The 24,422-nt window shown below is 38.4% G+C and overlaps 1 pseudogene; it reads right to left on the bottom strand.

The window, feature by feature from the left end:
* Positions 1-233: 233 nt before the first annotated feature.
* On the bottom strand, positions 234-346 carry LOC118858883 (annotated as a pseudogene).
* Between the last annotated feature and the right edge of the window lie 24,076 nt (positions 347-24,422).

The following is a 24,422-nucleotide window of genomic DNA, read 5'->3' as shown; positions in this document are numbered from 1 at the left end:
GACCAATCAGGCTGTCCTGGGCTGGAGCCTTGCTTCCCTCTGCTATTTTGTGGGTTCTGCCATTCTAGAATTTGTTGAGAGCCATTTTTTATAAGTGTTTGGAGGGACCTGGAGGGGAGCTCACACAAGTCCCTGATTTCCAGCCACCATCTTGTCTCCCACAAGTAGGATTTCTATGACAAGAGGTATAAACAGTTTAATGACTTTTGTTTCATAATTCCATATTATTTATCAGAATGATTAGATCAATTTAATTCACAATTTTACCAATAGTGTATCATAAAAGTCACTAGAACCTATTCCATCTTTATCAAGGAGAACACTAACCTCTCCTTTCACACAGCACATATGAATAGTATATTAATGTGCCTGTCTTATCACAACTCCTTTGATATTGCCTGTTTTTGTTTTGTTTTTTTTTTCCATTTTTCAACTTTCTTGGTTCAAGCAAAGTCTCAGAATTGCTTTAATTTGTATTTCTCTTATTATTAGTTATTTGGAACATTCTTCCTATGGATAGATACTACTAATTTCTTTCAATAATTCTTAGAGAACTATTTGTTCATATCTATTTAACATTTGTCTGTTGAGAAATGTCCATGGTCATATGTTTCTTTTAATTCTCTATTAAAGTGGATGTTAGGTTTTCATTGGAGATAATTGATAGAAAAATTTTCCCTCAGTTGACAGTTTCCTTTTATTAATTCTAGCTGAATTATTTTTGTAATATTTTACTAATTTTATATAGTTGTAATTATGGATTTCCTCTTTTATGTCTACACCACCATGTGTTAAAATTCTGAATCATGCCTCATAATAAGATTGCTCCCATTCCCAATTTCCTGTCCATAAATGAAGGTGATATCACCAATTTGTTTCATATGATACCTTGTTGGGGGTAGAGGAACAGAGATTTAAATTGTTTATTCAGTCATAGTAACAGATATCCACTGAGCTGCTTCCCCTGTGACAAAGCACATGTCTGATACTGGTTACACTAGAGGAAAGTTTGTATCTCTAAAGCAGAGGTTTTTGTTTTTTTTTTAACTTTCCCACATGTGAATGTAATTCTTATTACCAAGGACATATGCAGTCTAGGCATAATGTTTAGCTGGATGGGACAGATACACTCTAGACTGTTATGATCCACAGATTAAAAAGTGATTGTGTCTTAATGAGATAGCATTGCTTTGCCCTTAACCCAAGGGAGAACAGTTTTTGTGAGGTAGGATATGCATGGGGCTATAACGGTGAACAGAGATGCTTCAAGAGGGGGCAAAGGACAAGAATATACTAGGTATCACTATATTGGCAGAGGAATGACCATCGCCACTGCCACTAACACAATGGGTTGTAAAGAGTGGCTAAACAATTTAGAAGCTGTATTTATTTTCTTTTGTTTTCTTTTCTGTTCCTTTCCTTTCCTTTCCTTTCCTTTCCTTTCCTTTCCTTTCCTTTCCTTTCCTTTCCTTTCCTTTCCTTTCCTTTCCTTTCCTTTCCTTTCCTTTCCTTTCCTTTTCTTTTTTCTTTTCTTTTCTTCTCTTGTCTTTTCTTTTCTTTTCTTTTTTCTCCCTAATACTATCTATGCACTTTCCTTCACAGGTTTTTTTCCTTCCCAAACAAAAACCTTTGCTTGAAACAAACATATATAGTGAAGCAAAATGAATTCAAACATGTTTAGCAACTGAAAATATGTGTCTCATTCTGCACCTCTAGTTCATGTGTCAAGAAGTGTAAAGCATTCTTGGTCATCAGTCTTCTGGAGCTGTGATTAGTGATTGCATGGATCTTTTAAAGCTGTTTTCCTTTACTTTATCATAGTCATTGTACCAAGTGTTCTGCTGGTTCAGCTCACATCACTCTGCATCGCTTCATACAAATTTTCCAGAGTTTCTCTGAATCTATCTCAGATCTGCACAACTCGGCAGTAGGTAGGGGCCAAAGTTAAAATAGGCCAAACTTCTTCAGGCCACAGATAGGTTTTTAGCAGCTCACTTTCCAAGTAAAGGTATAATTAATGATTAAACTATATTGTCAAATAAACCATATTCTAAAAGGGGGAAATTTCAATCAATATCAATTAATTACACTTATTACTTAAGATTTTAATTTATCATTAAATCACATTAATGTTAAAAATTACATTGCATAGCAGTACAAGTTTTCATACATTTTTCAGATTTTCTTATTATTTACATTTAGTTAATGAAACATATTACATTTCTTGTCAGCTACCAGTTTATTGTACTCTGGAATCATGTTTGAAATCAATTTCTTTAGAAATCTGAAAACTAGCCTCAGTTCCTGCCTCATTTTCTGAGTTCACTTTCTTGAAAAACCATTGTTCCCCAATGAGATTTTTGAACAATTTGGACTCTAATTTGTTTTTCATTGGTGTCCAATTTGCTTGAGTCAGGATGTTTTGATTCAAAATGGCCATGAAAATTGTAGTCTTTCAGGATGACTATTACTTCTCAGCAAACAAGGCACAATAGGTTCCAATTCAATCTTCCATTTCTTTTTATCACCCATTTTACAAAGTCACCCCAAAACTTTAATGTTAGAACCAAAAAAATCTCCCCAGCACTGCTCACATGCAAAGAAATACTGAACTGAGTGTCTGACTTTGGAGAGAACACCAGACACTCATGTGATTTAGAGGGTGGCTGCACAGGGAGGGAGGGGGAAGAAGCCTTTGCACTATTGCCACTTATCTCATAGAGGGCATCAGCTGCATTGGTATGTGGCTAAACTCACTTTGTCCCTATTCAATGTTAGTAACAACGACAGCAAACATAGCAAAAAGGTAACAACTCTAGCTAGTTCCAGACTAGAGATAGACTGATGATGATTGGTGGGCACAGGTCACATGACAAACAGTAGAGAGTGCATAGTGCCAACCCACCTGCCAACTTACATGATGGGCACAACAATGACTAGTAGAAGGCAGGTTAAGCAGGGCATGGACAAAGCACATCTTTACTTACTTTTATATCCTCTAGATTTTTTGAGGGCCACCCAAAATTCTTTGGTGGGTGGCAGGCAGCCTGAGGGCTACATGCTGTGCAGGCCTGATCTCTCTTTGAACACTTCTTACAGAACAATAATGTCCCATTATATTCATGTAGTATTTGGCTGTTGGCCAGTTAATGGGCACCCGCATTTGTTTCCATTTCTTCAACAAAATGTTCTGTTAAGCTCTCTTCAACTTTTGACAATGCTGATCACTGGAACTGGGTCATCTTTCCTTAGTTTCAAAGACTCCATACTCTAATGATTGTCTTTCTAGTGATTTACTCCAATTAGTGATAAGGGTACAGTCTCTGGGAACCCCGTTGAACTCTCCTTGAATCTTCCCTCTAGATCTGGCCTCACCCAAGGCCATAAACTTTTCATTATCTAGGCCCAAATCTCTATCTAGCCTAGCCCTCTATTGTCCAGCTGCTTCCCACCCTTGATCCTGATTAAAATATTTACACCCTAGCTCTGTTACCCTACCCTTCTGTTATCTTTCATCTCCAGGTAGCCTTCAGCTATTTCCCACCCTGGAGTCTGACCTCACCCCAGTCACCCCAGTCTACTCTAAACCCCTCCTCTAGTCATCCCAGACTACTCAAGACTACCCCTCAATCCCTCCCATAATCTTTCTGTATATAATCTCCATCTTGCCTCCATGAAGGTGCTACCTCAAATGGAATCTGGCTTGCATGTGAAAATGAGCATCACAAAGGGTGAGATTTCTGAAGACAACCCAATATGGTGAATCTTTAATAAACTTTGTCTTTTTCCTTGGCTGAAAAGGGTTGAGTCAAATTCATTCAGAAGGACCCAGCATGATGAGGTTTGGGGTCTTGAGCACCCCTCAACCCCAAACCTCATCATTAGGATGTAATTATCTTCAGTCCATGGTCTATCTTGTTTTCAAAGTTGTGTAACCAATGTTTAGTACAATGTCTGGGACATGGAAAGTACTTAGTAAATGTTTTCATTCATTCATTAATTTAATCATTACTTCTCTATTTTTTCTTTGTCATCTGGCTTTTGGTTCTCTTTTTTGTGGCATTACCAAAGTCTGTCCTCTATTTTTTTCTCATCTCTCTTTCTATTTTCTCTCTACTGTTTTAACTACCACCTCTCTTTAAAAATATTTATTCTCACAGTTTAAAATATTACCTATTTTTCCCTATATTATTGTCAAGTCCCAGTGACCTCAGTTTATATTACTTTCCTCCCATAGTAATAAAAAGAATTAAGCAAAAGAAACCAACATGTTGCCAACACATTGGTAATGTATTCTGCAAATCTTAAAGTACAATGTAAATATGTAAATATATGTTCATATATACATATATAATTATATATGTATATACTCATATATAACCAAGAGAGAGAACAAGTGAGAGAGAGGAATGTTTTAATCACCATCATGACTGAATCCCCATATTGTTAATATTACTGACGAGGTTTGGGGTTGAGGGGTGCTCAAGACCCCAAAATACCAACACGCTGGGTCCTGCCGAAAGAATTCGACTCAAGCCTTCTCAGCCAAGGGAAAAGACAAAGTTTATTAGGGATTCACTATAATGGGTTGTCTTAAGAAATCCCACCCTTTGTGATGCCTGTTTTCACAGGTGGGCCAGATTCAATCTGAGCTGAGCTAGATTGAATCTGGGTGCCTTCATGGAGGCAAGATGGAGCTTATATACAGAAAGACTGTGGGAGGGATTGAGGGGTCGTCAAGTAGTCTGGGGTGACTAGAGGAGAGGTTTAGAGCTGACTAGGGCAACTGGGGTGAGGTCAGACTCCAGGGTGGGAAATAGCTGAAGGCTACTGCTACCTGGAGATGACAGACAACAGAGGGCTGGGGGAACACAACTAGGGTACAGATATTTTGATCAGGATCAAAGGTGGGAAGCAGCCAGAAGGCAATCCAAAGGTAACCAGAAAATGGAAGGCTAGGCTGGGCTAGGCTAGGCTATTTGGGCATGAAAAGCCAGCTCAAGTGGGAAGACTCAGGGTGGGGTTGAAGGGGGTTCCCACAGTCTAAACCTCATCATTTCCATCTATTTATAGATATTTCCCAAATTACAACCTCATTATCAACCCCCCCTCCACCTTTTTTTGAACTCACAACTTTAGCTTCTTTATTATTATACTTTAAAACTCTGACCCAAATAGCCTAGTCTAGAGACTATAGAAGCTATAATGTGAGCTGGGAACAGCAAAGTGAGCATATGTCAAAGAAAAATATCTTTTATTTTGGGTCTTTCAGCTTGATACCTAAATTTAAAACCCAATTATCATAAAAAGAAGGAATGAAAAGATAGCAATTATGTTTGATTTAGCTGAGAATCATCTTTTAATCTATCCTTCAAACAGTTGATTGATAAGCATTTATTCAGTACCTGCTACGTGCTAGGTATTTATAAATGGTCCAAAGTTTAAATGCCATATCTTAACAAAATGTTTACTCTTACAATACTATTTTAAGTCATCTATTCTTCAAATACCAGCAACTTTTTCCTGACAGTATTTACTACTTGGCTTTTGTTTTTTTTTAAAGATGCTATTTATGGAGCTTTTTTCAAACTAGACTTGGTACTTCAACAAGCGTCATGATCCATTTAGTAATGCAATAGATAAAACATAAAAAAGGAGCCTTGCTGTAGATAACTATTCTAGTCAGGATTAGCTGATCTAATGGAAATCATATTTTAAAATAGAAGCAGAAGTGATGTGATGACTGAAATGAACTATCCAGTGAGCCAGTGGGAATTTTTTTTAATGAAAAGGTGAACAGGAGACAGAGTGTGGCAGATTCCCAACCCAGGAGAGTCCAGAAAGTCCATGAGAGGGATCTGTTGCACCAGGCTGGGAGAGCGCTGAGCACACGGAACTACACTGGACCATACTGGAGCACCATACCAGAACGGGAGCAGGCTCAGCCCTCTGGCTGTGGTGTCGATCCCCAGGCCTCTCAGTCCAGGACAGGAGTCTGTCAGAGCTAGGTGAAACAGAAGCACGGAGCCTGCTGCAGCAGTAGCAGCAGCAGCGGCAGCAGCTACTCCTGGGGCTATCAGCCCACATTCTAAAGATATAAAACTGGCCTTCTTGAAATTCTGGGAGCCATGATGAAGGAGTAAACTCTAAGAGCTCTCATCCCTCCCTTGCTGACCTTGAGTAACCCAGAGAATACTGCCCTAGGAGAAACCGTGGAATAGAAGAGACAGAAGTGGGGGCTTAGTGGTCTTTTAGCTTGGGAAGGTAGGGAGATGGGCCCCTCTTGTAGTGATGGAAGGAGGCCAGTGCAGGAAGGGAGGCAACCCAGCAAGCCCCATCTTAGCAGACCAGCAGGAGTTCCTGAGCCCCAGGGGGTGGAGCCAGCAAGCACCAACATCAGGACCCAGCTATGCCTTCTCACAGCCAGGGGAATTGGCAGACACCAGCAAAGACTGAAGGCTGAGGCTACCTGTGCCATATATTGCAGCACTAGGGGAAGAGGAGACTTCCAGCAGTCAGAGCACCCCTCCCCCATACCTCATGCTGTGAGCTTCAGTGTAACCCCAGGGAAACTCAGAAAGACTTCACTGGGCTTTGATCCTTGGCACACACCAGCCAGCTCCAGCTCATCACCAAGTGAGTGGCAGCAGTATACAGCTTCTAGCTGACAAAACCAGAGGCCACAGCACAGAAAGGCCATAACCAGGCCCCTAGAGCCCAACACAAGAAGCTTGGGAAAGAGCCCCCTGTTCAGATTCAATTCTTAAGAGCTATCTGAAAGAATTTGAGAGAGAGCTAAGGCATGTCCCTGCTTTCACTCCACCATCTTGGCTCCACCCCTGAATCCCCAGCACTTTCTCTAGAGCTGTCTTCTAGCTGTTGTTGTTCAGTCATTTCAGTCATGTCTGAGTCTTCATGACTGCTTTTAGGGTTTTAACAGCAAAGATACTGCAATAGTTTGAACTTCTCCAGCTCATTTTTTATATGAGGAGACTGAAGCAAGCAGGGTTAAGTGACTTGTCCAGGGTCACACAGCTAGTTAGTATATGAGGCCATATTTAAACTCAGGTCTTCCTGACTTCAGGCCTGGCACTCTATCCATCATGCCGTCTAGACACCCATATCTTCCAGCTGTCATCTTCTATTTCCCATACAACTTCCATCTCATATACTTCTTTCTATAGTGTCTTATCCTTGGGATTTCTGAGATGGTACTTTTTTTTTAGTGCTCTGGTATTCTTATCTTATTGTTACTTCAGTAGACTGCCACAACCATGACAATAGATATGGTGGCCTATCTAAACTTTGTATCTTCTCTAGAGCCTAGCAGAGGGCTCTGAATATGCTGGATAAATGTTTGAGGAAGTAACGAATAGATAAAAACCATAAAGTTTCAAAATACACAATTCATAGCTGTACTTTTTATAATAGCTGTCAAAGAACTGGAAACAAAGTGGGTGTCCATCAACTGGGGAACGGCTAAAAAAATTTTGTGTAAAAATGAAATGGAATATTATCAGACTGTGATAAATTATAAATGCTTAAAAATTCAGAGGACCTTTAGGACTGATATGAACAGATGCAGAATTAAAGGAGCAGCTTTCATAGTGACTGAGACAAAGTAAATGGAAGGACCCTGGACTCAGAGCCAAACTCTGATAAATGAAAAACAAATAAATAATCCCAGAGGACAAGTAATAGAGCATACCTGTACCATTCAGCAAAGAGGCAGTGTAGAACATAGAAGATATATTATCAGATTCAATTAGTATGCTCTTTGCTTTCTGTTTAACTTTTTTCATTGTCCTAAGGAAAGGTTCATTTGAAGCATAGGCTATATCTAGAAATGACTGGCAAAGTATGTACAGCTTTAGAAAAATAGAAAAAAAAAACAACATAAAAAGAAGTAGCAGATGAATGCTATAGCCTAAAATGGTGCTTCAACTTTTTTAAGGTACTTAATAAATGTTGACTGATTGATTGACTGGTTGTTGTTTGTCCTTCATTTTTGAAGACCAATGACATGACACAGTGATGTCTTGATTTGCCAGTGAATTGGCTTTAAGTGAGGCAGAGTTGTGCAAAGTTGTCAGTCTCACTCTTTCTTCCACAGTCATCATAGTCCAGAGGCAAGACAAAAGCCAAGACAACTGGCAATGTCCTGGGATGCGGTGGATGACCTTGGCCTCTCAGATGCCTGACCAAGCTCTAAGTGCTCCACAGCGCCTGCTTCAACTGCCTTCACAGCTGTCGGAACAAGTGCTCTCATCTACCCATTCTGTTGGAAGAAGTCCTTGCATGCTTGGAATAGACATCCTCCTAACTGACCAAATGTTTTTGAGGTCCATCAATTACCCTCAGCCTGATTTAGCCCATCTGCTGACATGATTTTACTCGCATGTGGTTGCTATGCATGTTATAGCTTCTTGGAGCCACAGGTGAGAGTTGGGTGACAAGTGGACACCAGAGGTGGATTAGCAGCTGTGAAAAAGGCTCAACAAACCCTCACACCAGAGTTGCCAGTCCTCCCTGAACACTCCTTAGATCCTATTTATTGGTTAAGTATTTCTTTAAATACCTAGTTTATGCTCAAGTAACCATATGGCTATCTGTTGGATTTTACTTAGTCAACCTTTTTACAAGCATTTCAAAAGCACTTTTTCACTGGCTATCTTGTTTTCCTCTTTCATCTAAATAGCAGCAGAAGACTCAGCCACAATTCCCTTTGGTGTTTCCTGTTTTATTTTGAGCTGCTTCAAAAGACTAGTCTTTTTGGTCATGTGCTGAAAATAATTTTCAGCCAAGTAATTAGTCCTCTTTCCGGAAGAGACTGAAAGTATGGTGGAAATTTGCAAAAAAAAAAAAAAAGACCAAAGCTGCTGTAATCATCCCCAAAGGCAAAAGGAAAGAGGATGCCTTTTCAATTTGCAATATAAAAACAACCTTGAAAAAATAAACATCATGGCTTAGACAAGTTTCCATCACCAACATTTGCTCTTTAGTAAGAAAACCAAACCACAGATATGTGCAAGAAGTGATGAAGACAAGGTTGAGAAGGGAAGAGAGGAAACTATTGCTGAAATGTATTTGTCTGACCAAATGGTGGGGTGTTTTTAGTCACTTAGCTCACGAATGCTTTTATCAGAAGCAAAAGAGAAAAGGACAATTACATGACTTCATACATGCTCTGAAGGTCAGGATTTCTCACTTAGTGATACATCGCTTAATCAATAGATACTGCTAATAATTTATAATCTCAGGGTGGGGGGGGAAGTATCAGTCACACATTGTCATGACCGAACTTCATTTTGGGTCATTCCCCAGCTATCTATGCCTTGGATCATTTTGCTCTGCAATGTGAGTAAACTTTAGGAAGTTGCCACTTAGGAGGAAGTGCTTACTTTGCTGACAGTACTCTGGGAAATAAACTATTTGGACAGAGTTGTTTTTTTTTTAATGACGTCATAGGCAAACATTTCATAAACTGGCAAGAACAGAAATAGTTCTGGACTTCTGGTGACTTATTTCCTTCTGGAAAAGAATTATGACTTTTTATTTCTGGGATCCAGTGACTAGGGTTTAATCTTAAGAGGCTATAAACTGTGGCTGTAGAGAGCCCTTAAATACGTACGTAGAAAAGATAGGAAAGAGATTTGCTAAGGAGACATTTTAAATCCATTATACAATAAAAGCCATGACTTTAGGACAGGAGTTCCCAATCTTTTCTTGCCAATCTGACCCACCCAGGTTAAGAATCATCTGACTCTAGGCATTTGGAATGCCAGAACAGCTTTATACTCATGTGTCCAGGGCAAACCTAGGACATGCAGAGGAGACTTACTCATGCAGAGGAGACAGCCAAAAGGACCTGGGAAGCCAATGCCATGTATTTCTCAGTGAAGTTTGTTACATGTCCATAGGAAAACCCACACTTTCTGGAATACATTTTTTTAAATTAAAAGACTCCCCTTTGCATACCTACCCCTCTATTCTCTTCTCTTTCCATAAGAGTCCAAAAGCTTGTGGGATCATAGATTTAAAAACTAGGCTATAAAGTCCTTAAAGGCAAGGGTTGCTTGTACTTAGTTTTCTTCATATCTTCAGTGCTTAACACAATGCCTAGAACAGAGTAAGTGTTTAATAAGTGTTTGTTGATTGGCTGATAGATTGGAGGATATCTCTTCCAACAACAGAAAAATAGGTTTCAGTGAAGGGAAGTGATTTGAACAAACTGGTAGATAATAACTGAAGTGGGGTCCAAGCCCAGTTTCTCTAACTTCAAATCTGGTGCTTTCTCTGTTATTACATGCTGGCTATCAAAAAAAATTCCAAAACAATACTAGTTCATCACCATCAGCTACTGGCCATGTCTTCTCCTCAAATGCCTTTCTAAGCAGCTATATTTCATGAAAAACCTGTTATTGTGCTTACTGGACTACAACCGTGCTCCTCCCCAGACAACACTGTGAGAACCCTGGCCAGCATTGTTTCTTTATGGTTAAAGGGGTTGAGAGCCAAAAGGTTTTTTTATGAACTTCAAAAAGGTGTGAGGGCCAATTGTTGAGACTCCCGTGAGAGAATTCTCCCAAGCCTTCTGAGAACACGGTGTTGTGATGTTGGGAAAGGAGAATGCTTTTCCACACCGGATGTTAGGACAGGCACAGAGGCCTCTGCTGAGGCGAGGGAAGTACAGGTTGGGTGTAAACAGGATGCACTTTAACAGTGAAGGACACAGCTCTTTTCAGAGAGAAAGAAGGAGATTTAGAAGGTATTCATTGGAAGGGGAACAAATGAAAACAACCAGTTTTCAAGATCTTACCAAAATGTATCTGATGCTTTCTGCCTAATCCCTACTCATCACCCCTATTACAGGACCTGATAATTAATAATATACTGGAGCATTTATGATGGATTTTTTTAAAGCGCATACTTAGGATCCTTGATTTAGAGCTGGGAGAAATCTTAGAGATCACATAAGCATAGCCAGAGTTGAAAGAGACCTTAAAGCCAATACCTTCATTTTAACAGATAAAGAAACTAAGATCAAAAGATGAAGTGACTTTCCCACGGTTACACAGGGAACGAATGCCAGAGGTAGGATTTGGACCCAAGTCTTCAGACTCCAAATATCACACTCTGTAGTACAACTGTGCCTCTGGCATGATGTGCCCCTAAACTACCTAGTCTAACATCCTCATTTTCTAAATGAAGAAGCTGAGACCCCAAAAGGTTAAGCGATTTGGCTATAGTCATATACATAATACAAGTCAGAGCCTTTTGAACCCAAGTCTTCTCTTGCCAGATTCAGCATGCTTCACTTTGATATTGCTTTCCTGTTGGTCAGGAATTTTCTTTGGAAGAGCTTAATTTTATGATTAATATGTTATTCTATTTCCTTTTCGGACCTCTGTTTCTCTATCTGTAAAATGAAGGGATTAGACTAAATGATTTCTAAGTTCTAATGACCTCCCAGTTCTAATGTTAGCTTCGTTGTATGTAGCAACGGCTTTTTGACCGTAGCAATTGCACATCTCTCTGATCATCAATTTTATGAGAAATAAAATGGAGCACATTAGTGGAGATGCAATTATTTTGGGCATAGTACCTGAATGCTTCCAGAATACATCTACTAGCACTGCTGGCTTGATAAGATACATTAAGTGGTGACCTTTTAACATCTTTCTGAGCAGGGACAAGCCAGACAACACATTAGTAATTGCCTTTTGGTTGCTCAGTGGTAGCCTTGGCAACCAAAGGCAAGACATGTTTTAGAAATGTAACATTTTTTTATGAGCAGATTCTTCCTTTACGATTCTTAATTAGCAATCTATTGTGGTCCCCATGCATTCTCCTTGAAAGGAAGCATCAGTGTGATGAATGGAGGGAAATGTTATTGTAGAACCTTGTTTTTTTCACAGCTGGGAACAGGGAAAACAATTTTAAAATTTCTCTGTTTTCAACTTTTTTACAACCCTATTCTAGGCATTTGGAATCATATATTCCAGCATCCTTGATGACTCATCTAAGAATCTGCCTCAGAGCTTCATATTTTGAATGGCCTGTAGAATGAATCTGACCTAAATGGTACTGGAATATAAGTAGTTTCTATGATGGTGTTGAATTAGAAGGGGAAACCTACTGTTGGCTATTCAGAGAAGTTAATCAGATAATTTCTGGCTTGCATCAGAAAGGTGAAAGGTGATTTTTTTTTACCCTAGTTCCCATTTCTCATTCACTCAGGGTTTCTGGAAAGGTTGGAAAGTGAAGGCTATGGCTGGCTTATTTCTTACTTCTCTGAACAAAAAGACTGTGATGCCATTTTGCCTAGATTATTCATTTCTGCCTTTTGCACTCTGGATTCTCTTTTTACACCTTGAAGCAATCAGCTATGTATGTGTTCATCCAGGAAACAAAATCATAGGTCATGGATTTACAGTTGGAACGGACCTCAGAGTCACATGTAGTTCAACCTCCTCATTTTATAGATGGGATACTAAGGTCTAGGGAGGCTAACTGTCTTGCCCAAGCTCAAGGGTGATAAATAATAGAGGATGTAGTCTAACTCAAGTCATGTGACTATAAGGTCAGTGCGCCAAGTCCCACAGTCTTGTTATAATACCACACTGTCAATGTATAGTGGAATGAATGCTGAGTTGGAGTAAGAATACATATGGTTCTATCATGGTTTTGCCACTTACTTGTTCAAGGTCACAGAACCCTTTGGGTTTCAGTTTCCTCATCTCTAAAAAAGAGGGAGATGAATTAAATAATTTCTAATGTCCCTTCCAAATCTAAATATACTCTCCTGTGAAAGCCTGGTGCAGAATGGGCAGAATGATTCATATCATTCAGGTAACTGGTACTTCTCTGAGGGTGCTGTGAAGTAACTACATGTTTCTGAGACTTTCAATACTAGTATGAATACCTGCAATAGACAGGTGTGACTTGAGGGGCCCAATATGATCCCTTTTCTTGGAAAAATATCTTTCCCACAAGCTTCTCAGGATGCCATTTGCCTACTTGTGCTACTTCTCTGGAAAGCCTTAGTCTCTTGGAGTTGATTTCTTTGACTTTATTGTCTTACCTGAGGAGAAAATTGTTTTCACATGTCTTCAAATGTATGTTGTCTGGGAGATGAGTTAAGCATTTCCACCCGTTTTCTACCTTGGAATCCAGGTAGTTGGCAAGTGAAGTCAAGCCTATGAGCATTTATTAAGATCGTATTATGTGCCAAGTACTGTGCTAAGCACTGAGGAGCAAAAAAGACAAGAAAAGTCCCTGCTCTCAATAAGCTCACAGTCTAATGGGGGAAGCAACAGACAAATAATTATATATATACATATACATATGTATATATATATATATATATATATATATATATATATATATATATGTATATATGTGATAAATTGTAGATAATCAAGAGAAGGAAGTCACCAACATTGGGAAAGACTTCTTGCAGAAGGTGAGATATCTGGGACTTGAAGGAATTCAGGAGATAGTGATGAGGGGGAGAGAATTTCAGGTACGGGAGACAGCCACAGACAATGAGTTAGAAGTTGGAGTGCCTTGTGGAAAAACAGCAAGGAGGTCAGTTTCACTGGATTATAAAGCATATGGAAAGAAGTAAAGAGTAAGAAAACTGAAAAGATAGGAAGGGACCAGATTCTGAATGGCTTTGAACACCAGAGGATTTTATATTTGATCCTGGAGGGGATAGAAAGCCACTGGACTTGATTGATTAGAAAGGTGATGTACTCATACTTGTTCTTTACAAAGATCAATCCATGACAGCTGAGAGGAGGATGGACTGGAATGTGAAGAAACATGAGGCAGGCTGACCAGAAGAAATCTAGACACCGATATTGGCCTAGTCCCAAAGTCTGTCGTATTGGACTACCTTCTCATCGGTGGAGATGAATATTCTGCCCCAAATGAGAAGTGAGATAAAGAGACCTTTACTGTATTCAGTTTGCTTCAAGATTCTTCATGTTTCAAGATCCCTCAGGTACTTCTGGTTTCCAGCTTCAGAAGACAGAAAAGGCCAACTTCACTTCAGGTTGCTGAAGGAAAAAGTTCTGGGAAGATATGAGAAGAACTGGAGGTCTCCTCTATGTCCCTTTCCAGGTAGCTCACAACTCTAGAAAGACTTTGGAGAGTTTTCCTTGGGTGTGATCTAGAATTCTCTCTTGACTGAACTGAGTTACCTTTCTCCCAGTACTGGGGAGAGTTCCCTCACTCTGTATTGTCTGGCATGTATTCTATATATACCTTCTCTGATATTTGTTCTGCAATAATTTAGATAAATGGTTTCTCTGTCATTAACTTCATTATGGAACTGGTACTGGGTGGGAAAGGGATCAAGCCTTGGACATAGAGCTTGGGGTCCTACTTCCCCCCAATAATGAGAAACAACAATCAGAAGTTAGATTGAACATTATTATATTCCCTAGATTAATAATATTTAAGAGAATATATAAATATATAGATATAGATATATAATTCTAATATGGTAACCCCTACTTCTCTTTGAAGAGAACAAAATGGCCTCTGGACCCAACTTCTTGCTCCTCCTCTTGGCAGGAATTAAAGTTTCCCTTGGAGTCACACAGAGAGAGAAGAGGCTAGAGATGCCCATGCTGCTTCCCTTCAAGCCACACAGCTACACTCACATGCTACAAGTGGGGAGGGGGGACATGGCCCTGGCAACCTATGTGGACTCATTACACTAGATAACCAGGGTCTATCCCAGGGAGGTGATAGTGTCAGAGAAGAGAAGAGGAAGTGTATAAGGGATATTGTGAATGTAGAATTGATAAGACTTGTCAACAGATTGTATGGTTGGCGGAGTAGGGTTGAGAGAGAGATGTCAAATTTGACATCTGTATTACAAGCCTTGGTAATTGGAAAGATGGTAGTATTCTAGATAATAATAGGAAAGTTAGGAAGTAGGAAAGACGGTGAAAAAGTGAATTCAATTTTGAACACATTGAATTTAGGGTATCTAAGGGATATCCAGTTTGAGATATAAACTGGAGACCAGGAGAGAACTTAGGGATGAATAAGTAGTTCTGAGAATCATTGGAAAAGAGATGATAATTGAATCCATGGGATCCTATGAGGTCACAAAACAAAATAGTATATATGGAGAAGAGAGCCTAGGATGGTCTTCAGTTATACCCACAGTTAGCGGGAATGACCAGGATAATGATATAGCGAAGGGGAATAAGGAGTGGTTAGCTAGGTATGAGGAGAACCAGGAGAGTAGTGTTGGAAAAACCTAGAGAGAGGAGAGTGTCAAAAGAAGGTGATGGATATTGTCAAAGGCTACAGAGAGATCAAGAAGGAAGAGGATTGAGAAAAGGCCATTATATTTTAAAATTAAGAAATCATTAATATTTTTTAGAGAGAGCAGTTTCATTTTCATGATGAAATCAGAAGCCATACAAGCTATCAGAGCTATATAAGTATCAGAGTTGGATTGTGGAGGAATTTCCTGCACAGGTAGGACAAGGTCAGAAGTTCCCTTCCAAGACTGATATTATAATTCATAAGCAGGCAATGCTATCCTTGACTGATATTTTCTGTTTTTTTACATCCTGAAAAAAAAGAGAACATGATTATATAATTTCAAGTTGGAATGGCCCTTACAGGCCATCTAGTCCAACACTTCTTTTATTTATTCATTCAAGTTATTTATTTATCTATTTACCCACATTTGTTTACCCATCCATTTATTTGTTTGTATGTTTAGTTATTAATCTACTCATTAATTCATCTATCAATTCATTCATTGAATTATTTTATTTACTTATTCATGCATTCATTCACTTGTATATTTTGTTCATGTATTTATACATGCATTCATTTATCCATACATTTATTCATATGTTCATTTATTTATTTGTCATTATTATTCAAAAATCTCTACTATAATAGGAAAAGTGTTAATTTTTGTAGCCTCACAGGCATGTTACTGTACATCCTACTGTACTTCAACTTCTGTCCTTTGTTTTGAACATAACTTTGGTGTGACTTGGAGAGTGTTCAGGGACTTACCCAAAATGGCTATCTACCTGAGAGCCCTTTCAGGATCAGTCAGCAAGACAGTATATCCGCCCTTGGGTGAGGAGGTGGGAACAAGCATTTATTAAATACCTACTAAGTGTCAGGTACTGTGCTAAGCCCTTTACAAATACTATTGCATTTGATCTTCACAACAACCCTGAGAAGTAGGTGCCATTATTAACTCTGTTTTACACATGAGGAAACTGAGTCAGACTTGGCCATGGCCACACAGTAAGAAAATATTTGAGGCTAGATTTGAGAAAAGGCCATTAGATTTTAAAATTAAGAAGTCATTAATATTTTTAGAGAGAGCAGTTTCATTTTCATGATTAAATCAGAAGCCATACAAGCTACCATTTTTCACCAACCTCGACAATGCAGTTCTGAGAACTGCTGCTGACACAAAGCATGCACGCCTTCAGGTTAGGGACATCTTGGATCCTCACATCATTTGTCTCAGTCCCAATGACCATGGCTGTCTTGTTGTTGTTTTTCCCCTAATTGTGCAGCTTCACCTTCCTTACCATGTGAAACAAGGATGGGGGCCAGTTGGTTCAGCTCATGAACCGCCTCTTCAGCATAACCTCCTTGAAAGTAGAGTTAGTTCAATGAATCAGGAGCTGGTATACCATCAGCAGTAGCTATAGGAAATTGTTCTGGCTCTTGGTCTGTTTGCATCATACATTCCATTCCTTGTTGTGGTAGATATTGACTTCCATAATAGCATTAGCCTGCCCATCAATCCAATCTGGAAAGCCCATTGATTAATATATTAATTAATTTGTTTCTACATTTGAAGAAACTGGGGATTAGTAAAGTTCAAGGATTCACCCAAAGGCACCCAAGTAATGGGTGACAGAGCCATAGACCAAAACCAGGTTAATGGATCCCAAATGCTTCATGATGTCTTCTATACCATCTTTCTGTCCTCTGACATCCTTCAGCATTTAGAGTGGCTTGCACAGAGAAGTCATTTAATTATCCATTCAATTGGCACTAAATCTCTCTTTACCTGAACTGATATTGATCTATGTTAAATATTCATGTCTCCATAGCTAAACTGAATGTCTCTTTTCAGCAAGGACCAAATCTTGTCCCTCCTTTTATCCCAAGTTCCTTGTATATAATAAGAGCTTACGAATGTTGATGATGATTGTAAATGATGATTATAATGATCATTATAAAAATAAGCACCAGCTGCAGTGATTCTCTCTTTCTTTCTTTGCCCCTTGCACAACCATCAGTAAACTTATATTAAAGCCTATAATATTTGGAAGAGGCTTGGGAACTTCAATTACAGGACTCAGTTAACCACAGGCTCTCTGGGGAAAGAAAAGCAGACCACAGTGGTGTGGTGGCAAGGCTTTGCAGTTCTGTGGAGCAGACTCAGACATTCAGGGTCCCTTCAGACCATCCAGGATTGTTACCCCATCTAACCTTTCACCATATTCCTTCAGGAGAATGAAGATGAAGTGGGAAATGCTTTTTGGAACAAATGAATCTAAAGAATCTAAGTGAATCCTATTTCAAAATGAAGCAAACTTAACTGTTCCTTCAATTAGCCCCAAAAGAACAAAGCAAACAAACAAACAAAGGAGTCTAAATCAGATCTTTGAGGCATAATCTTGCCTCTGAACTCCAAACCAGGCTCATTTTAAGCTGGTTTCAGTTTCTTCCAGAAAAAAGTGTTCACAGCTCTTGTGTTAACTGAAAAAGGCCTCATTGGAAGGAAATTTCTCTGCACATGTACCACTTCATTAAGAACCTCTACAAATTTGTTTATTTTTTCTTCTTCAAAAATAACTGTCCCTTGTTTCAAAGGAAACTGTAGAAGCTCTTCCTTGAAATGTACTTGTGAACAAAATAACCGTCAAAATGAATGGATCACACCATCTTAAGAGTATATCGAATGTAAGCATGCAGTATAAAAGTATATTGAATTTGAATAATGCCCCTCAATTTTTGTAATATGGTACTTTAAAAAGTAATTTGTAAATAAGAAAGAGCCATTATCTCATAAAAACGGGGCATGAAAGGAAGAACTAATACAGGGGAAACATGTGGTGGTGGAGGGCTGGTAATGTTGGAACCTTACTCTTATTTGGGTTGAAGAGGAAACAAAGTGTGCATCTGAAGATGTTTAGAAGTCTTCTGAACTTCCAGAGAGTTAAGAAAACTGGGTGGGGGAACGACTTTTAAAAAGGCATATTAGGAGGGTGGGTGGAGAAGATGGAGAGGGATTTTAGAGGAGTGGGCAAAATAAGGAATAAAAGGGTAAGGGGAAAAGAAAGACAACAGAGATATGGTAAAAAGAGAGGTTAAGATGGAAAATAGCAAAAATAAGATGGAGGGAAATTCACAAATAGTAAGTAGAACTTTTTCAAATCTATAAGAAAACGAGTCATTGTCCACCTGATAAATGGTCAAAGGATATGAACAGGCAATTTCCCAATGAAGAAATCTAAATAATTTATAGTCATATAAAATGTTCTAAATCAATAGTGATTAGAGAGCAGATCAAAACAACTTTGAGATGTAATTTTACACCTACCAGATGGGCTAAAATGATAGAAGAGGAAAGAGACAAATGTTGGAGAGGATGCAGAAAAACTGGTACACTAATTCATTGTTGGTGGAATTGTAAAATGATCCTACCATTTTGTAGAACAGTCTGGAATTGAGCCCAAAGAATTATTAAACTTCCTATATTCTTTGACCCAGTAGTACCACTACTTGCTCTATTTCCAAAGATGATTAGGGAAAATGGAAAAGAACCTATAGATTCTAAAATGTTTGTAGCAGCTCTCTTTGCGACAGCAAAGAACTGAAAAATGCAAGGATGCCCATCAATTGGGGAATGGCTGAACAAGTTGTGGTATATGATTGTAATGGGATACTACTGTGCTATAAGAAATGATGAGCTCAATGATTTTAGAAAAACATGGCAAGATTTGCACAAAATAATGAAGAGCGAAATGAGCAGAACCAATAGCACATTGTATGCAGTAACAGCAAGACTGTTTTTAGGAACCAGTCTTTGAGCAAATAAGTTATTTTCTCTATTATAAATACCCAAATTAATTATAAAAGACACATAAAGACTCTATCTGTATCCAGAGAAAAAACTGATAAATAGAAGTACATATAGAATGATTTTACATACATACATATGTATATGTGTGTGTGTATCTGTGTCCAATGGTAGCCATCTCTAGGATGGGGTGGGGGAGGGAAGAAAAAAAAGGAAAAAATGTACATGATATTTTTGTTGTATATTTGAAAGGAATAGCAAGTTGTGCATAGTAGATTTGTAGTTTCATGTGCAATCATCCTTCTTAATTGTACTATGTTATGAAAATGCTTTATTCCATAAATTAAAAATATAATTAAAAAGAAAGTAATTTGTAAGCTAATGAAAAATGACACAAGGCTTTATGGTGGTGTGGAGTTCTTAGAAAGGACCTTTATACATTACAATAAGAACAAAAACAATAAAATAATAGCAATGATAACCATTGCAATAATAATAACAACTGTAACTGCCATTTACTACCCATGTGACTAAGGGTAACCTACCTCACGATTCTATGTCTCTGTTCTATTGTTTGCAAATGAGATACCTCTCTCATAAGGTGGATGTGGGGATCAAATGCAATGAGGTATGAAAAGAGTTCCAGATATCTTAAAGTGCTGCATTAATGCCAGTTGTTATCACAATGGTTAGCAATCATCTAATCAACACATATATATTAAGTATCTACTATATTCTAAGTACTGAGGATAAAAAGATAAAAATAAAATCATCCATCCCTGTCATCATGGACCTTATAGTCTATCAGGAAGGACAACATGTACATATGTGACAAATACCATGCCTCCTGGGCCCACCACTATTGCCATTATACACTCCTATCTAGACCTATAGCTACTTCCCTAGAGCTATGTTGATTTTTGAGAGCTTACTACATATATACAACCCAGCTTTCTGACTACACCATCTTCCAATCACATTGTCCAAACCTTACGCTGCTCAAATGAACCTTTATTCCCTACCCTGGTGCTGTGCCAACTAGTGAATATTCACTATATACCACCTAACCATGCCATCTTCCTGCCCTACTACTATTCTTGCTCCTTTAGAGAGAAGATTGCACCCATCCCCTTCACTCACTCCCAAAGAATCAACAAGGCATAAAACCCTGCAAAATAGAGGTAGAAAATAGGTTTTGCCCTTTGCTGTTACTACACATTTTTCAGATAATGAAATTTCAATAGAAGAGGGTTGTTGCTCTAGCAATCCCAAGTGACTCTCCAGAGGACAGTCCAAAACCTTAAGGCTATAAGTCTTGAGAACTATATATGGCCTTGAGAAAAGTAGGAATCACCAAAGGAACTTTGCATTGATTTGTTTTCCCAGACTATGACAATTCTTTTATGTCTTCTACGTTTTGTGAGGTGAAATGAGGTCTCTCCTGTACCTGACATGTATTGTTATCTCAAATGCTTATAGGGGAATTCCCCCTTCCCAATGTAAGCAAAAGCTCCTAAGAAGGAGCTATATTTGCTTTACACATTAAAAATTTCAAGTAGCACCTCTTGGTTGGAACAAAAATGAACCAAGAGAGTAGTTTTTAAAGAAAAGCCTGATATTGATTGTTGTCCGTGTAAATCTAGATTCTAGGCCATGGATTGCATAAGACTAGAAGTGAGATTAAAATCCAGTCATTTTCTGATGCCACTTCTAGAACTTGTTTCATTTTATTATGTTGTATCAGTCATGAGGCATAGTGCCTAGGTTTTAGGTTATTAAAACTTCTCACTCTACTTCTCAGTAGTCCAATTCTCTCATCTTTTGTGTTTCCCTTTTATACATCAAATTCGTGAATGAAGAGGCCTTGTTGGACAAGAGAACATACAGAAAGAGCAAAGGAGGTAAGGGATGGGAAATGGGCTCCAAATGTTTTGAATTCAATAAAACTCAAATCAAATTCCCTTATTTCTTCAAACCCTGTGTAGTTTAAGGAAATTTAATCCACATGTGTCTGATTCACTTAAAATGAAATAATGGAATTTTTTAAAATAGCTACTCAATGTCCAAGAAGTCATTTCAATATTTTAGCCTACCCCTACCAATTTTTAAAATCAGAGGTTGCATTTTTTCATCAGAAATTTATTTGAAGATTAAAAGATTCGAGTTCAATTTGAAACTTTAAGCCTGTGAGCCTGAGGTAAATGCTTAAACTGCAGCCAAAGCATTGGTTCTCTGAGTGAATCCATATTAAATTGAGTAGACTTTCTTATAATTTGAGGCTATTCACCACTAGATATGAGATTTGTGGGTTAGCTATGTTGAGGGCACTAAAAGGTCAAATTCATTCTATTTTTCAAAAGTGGGGATGATAGAAGTTTGGTTTTTAAGACATTGCTGTGATACTCTAATGAAATGATCATAGACAGAAGATAAGGATTGGATTAGAGTTAGAGATAGGGGAAAAAAGAAGGGCTACAACCTCAGTGGATCCAGAACGCAGACCTTTTTGAGAAGAGAAACTAAAACCTCAGGTCTGGCTGGCTCCAAGGCCCCCTACCTATCCACCATGCCAAGCTATGTCTTATATATGTATAATCATTTGCCCCCAACCTATGGATATTTTAAAATAAATTATATGCATGTATTAAATACATGCATATAAGAAGACTACAACATAATGCATGTGATAAAGAGGAAGTAAATATTTTAATAATTTAATCTGTTAATGGTATAAATATTATTTTTGTTCTCACTAAAAAAAAATCTCATTTTTTAGTGAGAACAACATAATTGAATATGCTTGGTTTAACACTTTGTGATATAGTGATTTGAAGTTCTGGTCCTAAGTTCAGTTTGTTTTGATACCTGATTTTAATAGCTATTTGAGTTGAAAAAGTTATCTCAAAAAGATTTCAAAGATCCAGATGAAAGAAGTGCATTGTTGGACATATTTAGGAAATAAATAGTGATACTCATTTTAAAATCCACTCATTAATTATGAAAAGTTTTTTTTGTTAAAATTCACTTAGGGTAAATTTTCATCTTTCCTCATCAGAGGTGAGGCATTAATTGTATCCAAAGGTCAGGTCCTGAGGCCAGAAGGTGGTTATTCCAATTGGGAAGAAAGGGTCAATGCAGGCCAAGAGGTAAAATGCTTGGGTAGGTGTCCTGGTTTCCTGGTGGCAGATGACCTTCATTTGTTTCTAAATTGTCTGATAAGTAGGAGGTTAGGAGTAGGGCTGAAGATCTTTAGAGCAGTTTAAGTTTCTGGGCATGGCTACTTGATGCCGAAGCAGCTGCTGTAGTTTCAGCCTCTTGTTAGATACCTGCTGCTGCTTGCTATCATTGCTATTGTCCCAGTGTCTCTTCTTCCTGAGCTACAGCTTCTCCCATCACCAACAAAGCTTGGATGGGAAACAAGAAGCCTCAGGGCTGCTGGGGAACAGAGAGGCTGGGCTAGAAGATATACCATGTATGTATTGCTGTCATGGTAGATGCTAGACCAGGAAGAAAAAGACAGGGATCTTAGGAGTTAAGTTGGAAACAACTGCTTGCCTGTCTAGGAAGGAGTGTGTGGCCAAGCATTAAGCATGATCACATGTTTACTGGCAACGGGATACAGATTGGGAATGGCTGACTGCCCACCTTCCTCATCTTCCCCACAATCTATTTGTAGAGAGGCATACCCACCTGACCTTCTAGCCTAACACACTGGGTACAGGTAGGGGAAGGAGAGCAGCTAGGACAGATAGCGGCTGCCAGTGCACCCAACAACTATACTGCTTTCTATAAGTCTGACAGGCAGCTAGGTGGCATGGTGGATACAGTGTGGGGCCTGAAATCAGGAAGACTCATCTTCATGAGTTCAAATCTGACCTCCTTCACATCCTAACTGTATAACCCTGGGCACTTAACCCTGTTTGCTTCATGTCTTCATCTACAAAATGAGCTGAAGAAGGAAATGGCAAAACATTCCAGTATCTTTCCCAAGAAAACCTTAAATGGTGTCTTGAAGAGTAGGACAATACTGAAATAAAAGAACAAATATGTCTAATGCTTTTGGTCCACCAAATGATCATCTTTCACATTCCTTTGAAGATCCTTGAATTAATTCCACTGATCCTCAGTTTCCTGATCAAAAAAATGGGGATAACCATATTTATAAGACTGTCATTACATGGTTGTTGTGAGGAGCAAATGAAATAGCATATTTATTGTCCCAAAAGTCTATCTTTAATAGCTTAAACCTGAATTAAAACTATTGGGGTACCTCATATTTAATGTCAGGGCAGCCTATATCTATAAGCCTCACAAGCATGCTATTTATGCCTCTATCCAATTAATTTATTTTTTTTAAATGCTGAATAGAACAGGGCCAAGGAGAGATACTTGTAGAACTCTAGTAAGGATCTCATTCCAGATTGGCATTGTTCCACTAACCACTACTTTTTGAGCCCAATCATTAATCCAGTTTTGAATTCACCTAACTGTACAGTAATCTAGCCCACAGTTTTCTCTCTTGTTCACATGGATATAATGAAAAACTCTGTTGAATAAAGTTCCTGTAATCTGAATATTCTGTTTTTGGTTTTCCCTTCTTCTACCAATCTAATAATCCTGTTGACCAAAGAAATTAGAGTATTTTTGGCATGACTTGTTCTTGATGAACCCACGCTGGCTCTTTTAATGTTCAGTTTTTCCATTTCTAAATGCTTACTAACCATCTTTTTGATTATTATATTCTAGAATTTTTGCCAAGAACTGATGTCAACCTCACCAACCTCTAGTTTGCAGGATCCATCTTCTTCCCTTTCTTAAATACTGGAATTACTTTTACCAAGCTCCCGTCTTGTTGCATCTCTCCCATCATACCCCCCCTTTTTTTGAAGGTCATGAGTAGTGGCTCAGATATCACACCCATACTAGCATGTAGTTTGCCCAGCAATGATGATTTGAACTCATTGAGTGCAAATGGGTATTGTCTTATTGTTTCCTCACTTATCTTGCATTTCTATTCAATTTTAAATATTTTGGTTCTAATTCAGAAGCTTATTCCCTGTGGTAAAGAAAATCCAAGAGTTTGAATAGTTTTACCTTTTTTTGCCTCACTCTGAGCTACATTCCTACTCCTTTGATTTTGCTTTGTTGTATCTAAAAACATAACAAATAAAAAATGACCTGTTGTCTCTAGCATCCGTTTCTAGCCTTATTTTGTTCTGAAGTTAAACAGTTCTGATATTAATTTTAGAATTATGGACTCCTCTTTTGAATTCATCCTTGGTTGCCTGCCCTTGCATCAATCTTCTATAAAAAACTTTTAAAT

This window comes from Trichosurus vulpecula, chromosome 7, assembly GCF_011100635.1.
Source record: "Trichosurus vulpecula isolate mTriVul1 chromosome 7, mTriVul1.pri, whole genome shotgun sequence".
In the NCBI taxonomy this organism is placed as follows: Eukaryota; Metazoa; Chordata; class Mammalia; order Diprotodontia; family Phalangeridae; genus Trichosurus; species Trichosurus vulpecula.
Note: the sequence above shows the minus strand (reverse complement) of the source record. Positions and strands in the feature narration are given on the sequence as shown.